Genomic DNA, 13,892 nt, shown 5'->3' on the forward strand with positions numbered 1-13,892 from the left:
TTTTGATGATGGCCAGGAATTTTTTGTAATTTTTTTCTCAGTTTTATTGAGATATAATTGACATGTAATGTATTTTTTAAATTTTTGTAATAATTTTTGTCTTACAGAAAAGTTACAAAGTTAGTAGAGTGTTCAGGTATGCCCTTCATCTAGCTTTCCCTAATCTTTCGTAACTATAAAATAATTACCAAGACAAAGAAATCAACATTGTTATAATCCTGTGATCTTAACCTCAGCCCTCCTTTGAATTTTACATTTTTTCACTAATAACCCTTTTCTGTTCCAGGACTGCACTCTGCAGTTTGTTGTAAGACCTTGTTCTCCTCCAGTCTGTTGGTGGAACCTCAGTCTTTCCTTGTCATTCATGACCTTGATTTTTTTTTTTAACCTTGCCATGTTTAATGAGTACTGGTCAGTTACTTTTAAAATGCCTCTCAATTTGGGCTTCTTTGGGGACTTCTCTGGTGGTCCAGTGGTTACGACTCTGTGCTTCCATTGCAGGGGGCATGGGTTTAATCCCTGGTCGGGGAACTGAGATCCCACATGCTGCGTGGCATGGCCAAAAAATTAAAATACACACATTTAATTAAAGTACGTTACAACTGGGGCTTCCCTGGTGGCGCAGCGGTTGGGAGTCCTCCTGCCGATGCAGGGGACACGGGTTCGTGCCCCGGTCCGGGAGGATCCCACATGCCGCGGAGCGGCTGGACTCGTGAGCCGTGGCCGCTGAGCCTGCGCGTCTGGAGCCTGTGCTCCGCAGCGGAGAGGCCACAGCGGTGAGAGGCCCGTGTACCGCAAAAAAAAATAAATAAATAAATAAAATAAAATAAAATACGTTACAACACTAACAAAAATTTGGGACTTCTTTGGTGTTTTCTCATGATTAGACTGAGGATATGTTTTTGCTAAGAATATTGCAGAGTGTATTGTGGCCTTCTCAGTGCATCATATCAGGGATATGATACATGATGTTGGTATGTTTTACTGTTGATGTTAACGTGGTTTTTTTGCTTAAAGTGGTATCTGTTGGATTTCTCTACTGTGATTTTCCCCTTTATAATTAACAAATATCCTGAGACTGTGTGTTTAATAGTACTTTTGTCAAAACTAAGAAAACTGACATGAAACAACAAGGTCTTACTGTATAGCACAGGGAACTATATTCAATATCCTGTAATAAACCATAATGGGAAAGAATATGTATATATATGTATAACTGAATCACTTTGGTGAAGTAACACAACGTTGTAAATCAACTATACCTCAATTTAAAAAAAGAAAGAAGGAAACTGACATGAGCATATTACTTATTAACTCAGACTTTATTTGGATTTCACCAGTTTTTCCATTTATGTTCTCTTTCTGTCACAGTCTCCTCTGGAATATGATAGTTTCTCAGTCCTGTATGTCCTTCTTGTTTGGAAGAATGTCCGCCAGTCTAGGTTTGTCTGGTGTTTTTCTCATGATTAGCCTGAAATGATGGGTTTTGAGGAAGAATACTGTAGAGGTGTAGTGCTTTTATTTTTTTTTTTGGCCTTGCTGCGCGGCATGTGGGATCTTATCGAACTGCACCCCGTGTAGTGGAAGCACGGAGTCTTAACCAGTAGACCGCCAGGGAAGTCCCTTAGTGCCTTTCTTATCACGTCATATCTGGAGGTACAAGATAGCCACATGACAACACTGATGATGTTAGCCTTCCTCGCTTGGTTAATGTAGTGTTTGCCAGGTTTCACCACTGTAAAGTTACTAATATTCCCTTTCCCGACTCTGTTCTTGGGAAGTGAGTCACTAAGTCTAGCCCATCCCTTAAATGGGGAGGAGATTCATGTGATTTTGGTTTGCATTTCCTTGATGTCTCTTCATGTGCTTACTTGCCATCTATACTTTTCTTCAGCTAAGTGTCTGTTCAAATTATTTGCCCATCTCCATTTTAAAATTGGGCTGTTTGTTATTATTTAGTTATGATTGTTTGTTATTATTTAGTCATGAATTATTTATTTGTATATAAGCCTTTTATTAGGTAGATACATGTTTTGCCAGTATTATCTCTCAGTCTGTGGCTTGGTTTTTTCTTAACAGTATCTTTTAAAGAGCAGAAGTTTTCAATTTTGATGAAGTCTACTTTATCAGTTTCTTTTATGGGTTGTGCTTTTGGTTTTATATCTAAGAAATTTTTCTATAAACTAAGGTCACAAAATTTTTTTAATGTATTTTATTTATTTATTTTTTGCTGAGTTGGGTCTTTGTTGCTGCTCACGGGCTTTCTCTAGTTGCAGAGAGTAGGGGCTACTCTTCTCTTCGTTGTGATGCGCGGGCTTCTCATTGAGGTGGCTTCTTTGTTCTCTTCTTGAGCGCGGGCTTTAGGCGCGTGGGCTTCAGTAGTTGTGGTGCACGGGCTTAGTTGCTCCGCGGCATGTGGGATCTTCCCAGACCAGGGCTTGAACCCGTATCTCCTGCATTGGCAGGTGAATTCTTAACCACTGCGCCACCAGGGAAATCCCTGTTATTACCTTCTTTATGTTTGTGTTTAATTTGCTCTTTTCTTGTTTGTTTAAGTTGGAAGCTTGCGTTACTGATTTCAAATCTTTTTTCCTTTTGTTTTTCTTTTATATTTTGGCTGCACTGCACAGCACGTGGGATCTTAGTTCCCTGACCAGGGATCGAACCCACGTCCTCTGCATTGGCAGTGAGGGGTCTTAACCACTGGGCTGCCAGGGAAGGTACCCTCTTGTTTTCTAATATAAGGATTTAATGTTATGAAATTTCCCTTTAAGTACTTCTTTAGCTGTGAACCAGAGTTTGGTATATCATGTTTTCACTTTTATTCAGTTCAGAATATTTTCTAATTTCCTTTGTGTCCTGCTCTTTGATTAATCATGTCATTTAGAAATATGTTGTTTAATATACAGATATGCAGCAATGTTCCTAATTTAATTTTTAATTTAATTCTGTGTGGTCAGAGAACACACTCTGTGTGAATTTAATTCTTTTATATTTACTGAAACTTGTTTTATGGCCCAGTGTATAGTCTAGATTGGTTAATGGTCCATAAAGCTTAAGAAGAATATGTATTCTGCATTTATTGATGGTGTGCTTTTTAAATGTGAATTAGGTCAAATTATTTTGAGTGTTAAGTTTCTGTACACCTGTTGCTTTTCTGTACTTGCTCTCTCAGTTATAGAGAGGAATGTTGAAATGTCAACTATAATTATTCATTTCTCTATTTTTCTTTTCAGTTTTGCTTCATGTATTTTGAACCTTTGTTATTAGGTGCATACCCATTTAGGATTGTTGTAAATTCTTGATGAATTGTCCTTTTCTCATTGTGAAATACCCCTTTTTTTCTTTGGTAATTTTCCTTCTCTGGAAGGTCCTTTGGTAATATGGCTACTCCAGCAATCTTTAAACATTTTTTGAAGATTGTGTTAACATATGCATAACACAGAATGTACCATTTTAACCATTTTTAAGTGTACAATTCAGTAGCATTAAGTACACTCACAATGTTGTGCAACCAGAGCCACTATTCGTATCCAGAACTTTATCATCCCAAACAGAAGCTATGTATCCATTAAAAAATAACTCCCATTCCCCCTCCCCCAGCTTCTGGTAATCTCTATTCTACTTTTTGTCTCTGAATTTGCATATTCTAGGTACCTCATATAAATTGAATCATACAGTATTTGTCCTTTTGTGTTTGGCTTATTTCACTTAGCATAATGTTTTCATGGCTGATTCATGTTGTTGTATGTCTCAGAATTTCATTCCTTTTTAAAAGCCTGAATTATATTTCGTTGTATGTATATATCACATGTTTATCCATTCATCTGTTGATAGACATTTGGGTTGTTTCCACCTTTTGGCTATTGTGAATAATGCTGTTTCCAGCATTGGTATATGTATCTTTGAGCCCCTGCTTTCAATTCTTTTGGGTGTATACCTAAGGCTACCCTGGTACCCTTAACAGTGTTTGCATGGTATGTCTTTTTTAAAAAAAATAAATCTATTTATTTATTTTTGGCTGTATGTGGGCTTTGTTGCTGTGCGCAGGCTTTCTCTATTTGCAGCGAGAGGGGGCTCCTCTTTGTTGTGGTGTACGGGCTTCTCATTGTTGTAACTTCTCTTGTTGCGGAGCATGGGCTCTAGGTGCACAGGCTCTAGGCACACAGGCTTCAGTAGTTGTGGCACGCGGGCTCTAGAGCTCAGGCCCGGTAGTTGTGGCGCATGGGCTTAGTTGCTTTGCGGCATGTGGGGTCTTCCCAGACCAGGCCTCGAACCTGTGTCCCCTGCCTTGGCAGGTGGATTCTTAACCACTGCACAACCAGGGAAGCCCTATGAGAGACATTTTTAGGTACGTAAGATTCAAAGATAAATAAGGTAGCTTCTTCCTTTAAGGAACTCACCTAGTGGTTAGGTGAGATAGATATGTAAACAAATAATTCAGTACAGTGAGATGATGTAAGTGCTAATTGAGTATAAGCAAATTTAATGAAGGTATCACTCACAGAGAAAACCAATTAATTTTGCCTGGAAGAAGAACTGGGTTGGGAAAAGTTTCCCAGTGGAGATGACAACCAGAAATTGAAATGGAGAGGAGTTTGGCATGAAGTGTACTTAATAATTTTGAGCACTGTGTTTTCTGCACATAATTCATTCAGACCTCACAAAATCCCCATGACATAGGTATTATCATTTCCCCTACTTTAGAGATGGGAAAGCTGAGGTCAGAGAGATTAAGTTACTTGCCCAAGAAGTTAACTGCCGACAGCTAGTATGTTGGCAGATCCAGTTTGGGGACTTAAATAATATGATTTCAGAACCTGTGTTTTTAGTCACTGTGTGTTCAGAGCTCTGTAGAAAGAGGAGCATAGTGATAAACTGAGAGGCTCATGTCGTCAGAGCACTGGAGGTTGGAAGGAGATGAGGCTAAAGAGGTAGGTAGTGTCAGACCATTCAGTTTCTTGAATGTCATGGTAAGGATTTTTGTTTCGACCAAAGTAAAGTGTAAAAGCATCGAGCACTTAAAGAGAGGGAATGACATAATCAGATTTGCGTTTTGAAAGGTCATTCTGGTTGTAGTAGATGAAATGAATTGGAGGGGGGCCGAGAGTGGATGCAGTGGCACCCTTTAGGAGTTTGTTATAATAAGTAGCCCGGGTAAGGTAAAGTAATAGCCTGGATAGAATAAGTAGGTGATTGTGGAGATGGAGGAAAGTGGACCAATTTAAGAAAGATATAAAAGGACAAAACTACAAGACATGATGATGGATTGGGTTATGAGTGAAGGAAAGGGAAGTGTCAAAAAATAACTCTTAGGTTTCTGAATTGTCCAGTTGGATACATTAGATTGGTTCATTTTATTTTATATTTGACGCACAGAAAGAAGATTGATTATGTTGTTGATTGATTATGTTATCTAATCTAAGAGGTTAGATTATGTTGAGTTAGAAGTGTCTTTGAGTTATTCAAGTGGAGATGTCAAACACATGGTGTTAATAGTACCTTTGAACTTTCTATGTAGTGAATAAATAAGCTTGCTCATTCTTTTGTTCCTAATAACAACTTTTTCAGGGCTTCATCACAGTTGTAGTCTCTTGAGTTACTGGTAATAAAAAAGAAAGTAAATAGAGTTTGACTCTTAATCATTAGAGCTAATAAAAGAATGTGGAAAGATTCTGCAGTCTAGAAAGCCACAAGGCAAGTATATTAGGACAGTTCTCCTTTGGAGAATGACAGAACCAAGAATAGATCCTGGAGAAAGACTAGTGAAAAGAAGGCACAAAGTGCTAATCTAAGTCTAAAATAACAATTTAAAAGTAATCTCTTTTCAATATTGAAGTTAAATATTTCCTTCCTTTTGGTAACAAAGGAACTATTCCTGGCTTATCTAAACTACAGTTACCCAAATTACTGTAGATCTGCAGTGGGAATAGCTATACCGGAAGGGAAGTGTTTTTTCTTTATTTCCCCATCACATTTGATGATGAGCTGATAAATCACCACAGTTTTGCTTTATATATTTGGGCATATTGGGTATTTTAATTATTTTAAAATTTTCTTGGAAAACAAAAGAGGTCTGATGAATAGTTCTTAAATAAGTTAAAAACTATTCTCAAGTTGTTAGATTTTTATTGTTGAGCTTAGATCAGTGGTTCCTCTTTACCAGAAAATATATTGCCGCTCTTGAAAGTACTGTGATACTGAACTAACAAGACTAAGCTTTTGTTGCAGATTTTTAAACTTCTAGGTATTGTAATATTGGCATTTGTGTTACTGATATTTTAAAGTTCTCTGGAAAAAAAGTAGTTTTAAAAGTAATTCATGTATAGGGACTTCCCTGGTGGCGCAGTGGTTAAGAATCCGCCTGCCAATGCAGGGGACACGGGTTTGAGCCCTGGTCTGGGAAGATCCCACATGCCGTGGAGCAACTAAGCCCGCGAGCCACAACTACTGAAGCCCGCGCGCCTAGAGCCCGTGCTCCTCAACAAGAGAAGCCACTGCAATGAGAAGCCGGCACATCGCAATGAAGAGTAGCCCCCGCTCGCCACAACTAGAGAAAGCCTGTGCACAGTAACAAAGACCCAACACAGCCAAAAATAAATTTATTTTTTTAAAAAGTAATTCGTGTATAGATGTAGACCATTTGGAAGATAAAAACCTGATTTTTTACCACCTAGAAATATCACTGTTTGTGTATTTTTCCTTTACTATTGCTTCTCTGTATCTTTAATATGTAGGCAGTATATGGGATAGTAGTTAAGAATGGGGATTCTAGAATTAAACCTCCTGAGTTCAGATTTCTGTTCTACCACTTATTAGCAGTGTGATTTTAGCAAATCACTTAATTTCTCTGAATCTTGAGTTTCACATCTTTAATGTGGGGATAGTAAAAGTAAACATTATTGTTTGCTTTGTGCCAGGTACTTTGCTAAGTATATTATATGTAAAATCTTAATTTTCATAACATCTCTACTTAGGAGCTACTTAGTGCCTTTAAGAGGATAAATTAAATAATGGATGCAATATACTTAGTGTAGTGCTTAAGGCACAATAATGTGCTTAAGGCACATTACTTATTCTTTTTCAAAATTGCATTTATACAATATAGTCAACCTGTTATTAAAGCTTTTATTGTGGCAACATCCCCATGCCATTAATATTCTTGGAAAATGAAAATTTTTAAATGGCTTTAAAGAAGTTCATCAAATGGATTCATTTAGTCACCTCTCTAGTGATAAAGATCATTAAATGGTGTTATGAACGTATTTGTTATGATTATTTCTTTAATTCCCAGAGGTAGAATTGAGTCAAAGGGCAGGAATATTTTTAAGGTTCTTTTTTTGTGTGTGTGTGCTATGTTGGGTCTTCGTTGCAGGTTCTTGATACCTTGTCCTGCATTGCTTTCCAGAAATGTGAATCAGTATACATTCTTATTTCTCATACATTCTTTTTTAAAATATTTATTTATTTATTTGGCTGTGCCGGGTCTTAGTTGCGGCACGCGGGATCTTCATTGCAGCATGCAGGCTCTTTAGTTGTGGCATGCGGGATCTGGTTCTCTGACAAGGGATCAAACCTGGGCCCCCTGCATCGGGAGCGCAGAGTCTTAACCACTGGAGCACCAGGGAAGTCCCTATTATTATTATTGTCTGAGTAATTTTACTTCTTGTCTTTGTTTCCTCAGCTAAAAGTATAGGCTTTACTTCCATGGTTTCTTGCAGTTCCAAATTCTATTTCTGTAACCCTGGAGTAGGGTTAAGTTTTAAATTATTGTAGGTTGATTACTTTTTGTATCTTTGATGCCATTTTAGCAGTCTTTGACATCTAATTAATTTCAGTGGTTTATCAGATTAATTATATGGAAAAGTAAAGAATGTTTATTTAGTTCATATTAAAATGAAAAGAGACTGACCAACAAACTCCAAGTGTTTGTGAGGATGTTAACAACATATATTGCTGGTGGGAAAGCAAAATGTTGTGGCCAGTTCGTACTTAGAAAGTTAAATGTATGTTTACCAGCAATCCCTATCCTAGGAATTTACCTAAGATAAATGCAAACACATGTGCTAACAATGACACATACAAATAATGTTCATAACAGCTTTATTCATATTAGCCAGAAAATGGAAAAACTCAAGTGAACATCAACTGAAGAATGGATAAACAAATTGTATTATATCCATACACTTGAATGCTACTTAGCAATAACGTCGATGAATCTGAAAGGCATTATACTCAATGAAAAAAGCCAGCCACCAAAGGCCGTATGATTCCATTTATAAGAAGTTCTAGAAAAGACAAAACTATAGTGACAAAAATTGGACCAAGGGTATTGGGAACTTTTTGGGGGTGATGGAAGTATTCTTGATTGTGGTGGTGATATCAAGACCGTATATACATATATCAGAACTGTACCTTTAAAATGGGTGGATCTTACTGAATGTAAATTATACCTCAGTGAACCCTATTAGAAGGTATTTAGAACAGTTATTTGGGTTCAGTAGCAAATTAATATTTATTGATATATACCAGAGAACTATATAATTGGTATCTTACGATTAAGGAATTTGCAATATTATTAGAAAGAAAATACAGTTTACAGAGTCGTTATATCTCTTAGAAAATAATACTGAACCTCAGATACAAGTATGGTCAGTTCTGCTATAACACAACATGTGTGTTCCTAAAAAAATCACCATGTTATGCTAAATTATGTAGTGAAAACTACAGGGCTTATGGGAAAAATGGGGTTAGGAGCCCAACACTCAAAAACTTTAGTGTCACATAAAAAAAGATAGGAACCTAATAAAAACAGCATAGTTTTACACATGTTAAATGATTAATAAATATATAAATATTACAATAAATACAGAACTTACTGAAAGAGACCTTAGGTTTGTTGTGGAAGTTGATTTAGTGGGAGTTATTGTGAAGTGACAAAAGACAGGTTATCTAAAATCAGATAGAAAACTTTAACACCAGATGTGGTTGGGCATGTATATAACACATGCGGTGAACTAAGGTAGCTAATATATGTTTAAGGTGTGTGTGTGTGTTTTGTTTATTCTTATATGGCTTGGTGTTTTAAAATGTAGGTTTTACTATTTTTCAGGTATGATGAGACCAACAGTTCAGAAGATGACTGTCATTGAAAAGATAGTTTGTTTCAGTTCCCAAGAGGAGGTGGGACACCAAGCCATCTAAGGCCACACAGGGAAGCACCAGGTTGGTCAGGAGGCAGAGGGAGCAGGAGGAAAATATGGCAAGAGCCTTTATTGTGGTTTCTGTGGGAGGAACTGGGCGAGGCAGGTTAAGCAGTTTTAGGATTGGCTACTTTTAATAATTCAGTGGTCTCTGAGCTATAGGGGCTGTCCTAAGGAAGGGTCTGGTACCTGGCCCTGGAGTGATTAGGGCAGGGGAATACTGGCCTGGAGTGTAAGAGCTAGGTAAAAGAGGTAGTTGGAAATATGGATTTTGGATTGATTGGTTTACATATGAAAGATATGATCTCAGGTTAGTTGTTTGCTGTCTCTAAGAATTGACTGGCCCTGAGAGGACCAGAACATTGAAAATACAGAAAATAAGAAAACACAATTAATAGACTTGGTTCAGCTGGGTGCAGTTTGCTGCAGTCATCTAGTGTTTCTCAGGGATGAAATTGCACATAAGTAAATGAATAATTCACATTGTACTACAATTGTTTTAAAAATAAATGTTATAGCAGAACTGACTGTACAAAGTAGGATACAGTATTTGAGTCACCATTCCCTCCTTTGCAAAATTAATCATGCAAATTCTATTATATAGATTTTACATTAGTGTAATTCCTTGGGACATGACTGTATTTGTAAGCAAAACAATTTAATGGTAGATTTGATCTTGGGAAAGTAATCACAGATTTAAATTTAAATTTTAACTTAGAGAAAAATTTTGTCTTAAAGTACGTGCTCAGTGTAATTCAAGCAATTAAGCTGGGTAATATGTGGGGGTGAGAGACAAGATGGTGGAGTAGAAGGACCTTGAGCTCACCTCCTCTCCCGAGCACACCAAAATCACAACTAACTGCTGAACAAACCATCAATAAAAAAGACCGGAACCTACCAAAAAGGTATTCTATATCCAAAGACATTAAGAAGAAACCACAATGAGACAGCTGGTAGGAGGGGTGCACTTGTGATATAATCAAATCCCATACCACCTGATTGGGCGACCCACAAACTGGAGAATAATTGTATTTCAGAAGTTCTCCCACAGGAGCGAGAGCTCTAAGCCTCACGTCAGGCTCCCAAGCCTAGGCGTACGGCATCGGGAGGAGGAGCCCCCAGAGCATTGGCTTTGAAGGCCATTAGGGCTTGATTACAGGAGCTCAATAGGACTGGAGGAAACAGACTCCACTCTTGGAGGGTGCACACAAGGTCTCGTGCACACCAGGACCCAGGGCAAAAGTAGTGATTTCCTAGGAGCCAGACCTACCAGCTGGTCTTGGAGGGTCTTCTGGGGAGGTAGCGGGTGGCTGAGGCTCACCCTGGGGCATGGACGCTGGTGGCAGAGGTATCGGGTAATGTTCTTCTGTGAACTCTTGCTTGAGGCAGACATCTTGCTTGGGTCATTAGCAGCAAGACCTGGCCCCACCCAGCAGCTTGTAGGGTCCAGTGCTGGGATGCCTCAGGCGAAACAACCAACAGGGTGGGAACACAACCCCACCCTTTAGCACACAGGCTGCCTGAAGACTTCCTGAGCCCCCAGCCACCTCTAGACACAGGCCTTGACATGGCCCTGCCCACCAGAGGGCCTAGACCCAGCTCCATCCACCAATAGGCAGACACTGGCCCCTCCCACCAAGAAGTCTGCACAAGCCTCTAGACCAGCCTCACCCAGTAGGGGGCAGACACCAGAAGCAAGATGGGTAATACGTAGGAAGCAGATAGATTTGAAGTTATTTTGAAATCTACATGGAAATAACTGTTATATGCTTAATAAAATTATTTTTATTTTTAAAAAAATGAATTATCTGCTTTTATAATTGGAATGAGTTTAAAAATATCTACCCGTACCTAAACTTGCATAGAGTCTTAGAAATAAATGAAATGATAGGGTATTTAAATAGTCATTCAACAAACTGTTCTTTTTTTGATTGGCTGTGTAAAACTGTTAGGCTCTATGTATGCAGGAGCTCTAGAACCTTATGATACCGCCTGGGAATATAAGGCATGTAAACAACGAGGTTATGAGCTATTTGTAATGAGGTGGATAGACCTAGAGTCTGTCATACAGAGTGAAGTAAGTCAGAAAGACAAAGACAAATACCGTATGCTAACACATATATATGGAATTTAAGAAAAAAAATGTCATGAAGAACCTAGGGGTAAAGCAGGAATAAAGATGCAGACCTCCTAGAGAACGGACTTGAGGTTATGGGGAGGGGGAAGGGTGAGCTGTGACAGGGCGAGAGAGAGTCATGGACATATACACACTAACAAACGTAGTAAGGTAGATAGCTAGTGGGAAGCAGCCGCATGGCACAGGGATATTGGCTCGGTGCTTTGTGACAGCCTGGAGGGGTGGGATAGGGAGGGTGGGAGGGAGGGAGATGCAAGAGGGGAGACATATGGGAACATATGTTTATGTATGACTGGTTCACTTTGTTATAAAGCAGAAACGAACACACCATTGTAAAGCAATTATACCCCAATAAAGATGTTAAAAAAAAAACGAGATTAAAAATATGTATTAAAATAGAGATACAAAATGAAAATTTATATAGTAAAGAGAAAGGAATCACTAATTTCAAATTGAAGTTCTGAAGCTGTATTGGAAATAGTAGGATAGGTTGGTTAAGAATGTAGACAGTATTTCAGGTGTCATGGAGGCTTTTGCTGGACATTGCTATGATTAAGGGATAGACACACTAAGAGAAAAGACTGGAAAGGAAGGATTTGGCCAGACTGTGGAGTTCTTGAATGCCTTATATACCGTTTGAACTTTATTCTTTAAGTGTTATGGCATTATTTGAATTTAATAAAAAGGTGAGCAGTAATTTTGTGACTTTTCTTAAGAATTTCCTGGGAATACCCTGGTGGTCCAGTGGTTAGGAATCTGCACTTCCACTGCAAGGGGACATGGGTTTGATCCCTGGTCAAGCAGCTAAGATCTCACATGCCGCCCAGCATGGCCAAAAAAAAGAATTTCCTGCCTTAGTTTGTACTTATATATATTAATGAAAAAATTAGAGAAACAGTAAGAAAGATGAATTGGAGAGAATGAAACTACAAACAGTCCAGATAGGAGGTACTGCATTAGTCTAGGTGAGATATGATTAAGGCCTGAACTAGGCTACCCACAGTGAATAGAGGAGATGCAAGTCTGTTGGGTTTACCAATGTATTAGCTTGATGTTAGAGGAGAAAAAGAGGAAGGGAAAAAAATTAAAAGGTCACATCTAGTTTTTTGGGTTTTTTTTTTAAACATCTTTATTGGAGTGTAATTGCTTTACAATGGTGCGCCAGTTTCTGCCTTACAACAAAGTGAATCAGCTGTACACATACACACATCCCCATATCTCCTCCTTCCTGCGTCTCCCTCCCACCCTCCCCATCCCACCCTTCTAGGTGGTCACAAAGCACCAAGCCGATCTCCCTGTGCCATGTGGCTGCCTCCCAGCAGCCATCCATTCTACATCTGGCAGTACACACAAGTCCATGCCACTCCCTCACTTTGTCCTAGCCCACCCCTCCCCCTCCCTGTGTCCTCAAGTCCACTCTCCACATCTGCGCCTCTATTCCTGTCCTGCCCCTAGGTTCTTCATAACCTTTTTTTTTTTTTTTTTTTTTTTTTTTTAGATTTCATATATATGTCAGCATACGGTATCTGTCCTTCTCCCTCTGACCCACTTCACTCCGTATGACAGAGTCTAGGTCCATCCACCTCACTACAAACAACTGAATTTCGTTTCTTTTTAGGTCACATCTAGTTTTCTGACCTCGGAGACACAAGGAATAGCCATGCCATTATCCTGGGTGGGAAATGCAAGATGGATTTGCTGAGTGGAATTGTGGGGTCATGTGGTAATTCTGTGTTTGGCTTTTTGAACTGCCAAACTTTTCCACAGTGGCTGTACCATTTAGCATTCCTACCAGCAATGTGTGAAGGTTCCAATTTCTTAACATCCTCCACAACACCTGTTATTTTCTGCCTCTTTGATTATAGCCATTCTAGTGGGTATGGTATGGTATTTCATTGTAGTTTTGATTTGTAATTAATAATGATGTTGAGAATTTTTTCATGTGCTTATTGACCATTTGTGTATCTTCTTTGGAGAAATGTCTGTTCAAATCCTTTGCCCATTTTTAATTGAGTTATTTTATTGGATTAACCCAGTTAACAGTTCTTTTTAAAAATATTTATTTGGTTGCACCAGGTCTTGGTTGTGGCATGTGGGTTCCTTAGTTGAGACACACAGCCTCTTTAGTTGTGGCATGCAAACTCTTAGGTGCGGAATGCGTGTGGGATCTAGTTCCCTAACCAGGGATTGAACCTGCGCCCCCTGCATTGGGAGTGTGGAATCTTAACCACTGCGCCACCAGCGAAGTCCCAAGAGTTCTTTATATGTTCTGGATACTAGACCCTTATCAAATATATTGCTTGCAAATATTTTCCCCCCTTCTGTGGGTTGTCTTTTTACCTTCTTGATTGGTGTCCATTGATGCACAAAAGTTTTTAAATTTTGATGAAGTCCATTTTATCTATTTTTTCTTTGCGTGTGCATTTGGAATCATATCTGAAAAACTGTTGCCTAATCCAGGGTCTTGCAGGTTGTCACCCATGTTTCCTTCTAAGGGTTTTATCGTTTTAGCTTTTGCATTTTTGGTCCATTTGGATTTAAATTTTATATAT

General features: G+C 38.7%; 1 protein-coding gene across 4 annotated transcripts in view; it reads left to right on the forward strand.

Annotated features, from left to right (window-relative positions):
- TAOK1 (TAO kinase 1) overlaps nucleotides 1–13,892 on the forward strand; it is a 149,256-nt gene that overhangs the window by 26,533 nt on the left and 108,831 nt on the right. The window contains exon 2 of one of the 4 annotated variants that reach the window (XM_059997041.1): nucleotides 9,113–9,225. The exons of 2 other annotated variants lie outside the window; for them this stretch is intronic. The gene's annotated coding sequence lies outside the window, so the exon portion shown is untranslated. Of the gene's footprint in view, nucleotides 1–6,422; nucleotides 9,226–13,892 lie in introns of those variants that run through there. One more of the 4 variants, XM_059997040.1, reaches the window with a different exon arrangement.

Source organism: Delphinus delphis, chromosome 19 (assembly GCF_949987515.2).
Source record: "Delphinus delphis chromosome 19, mDelDel1.2, whole genome shotgun sequence".
NCBI lineage: Eukaryota > Metazoa > Chordata > Mammalia > Artiodactyla > Delphinidae > Delphinus > Delphinus delphis.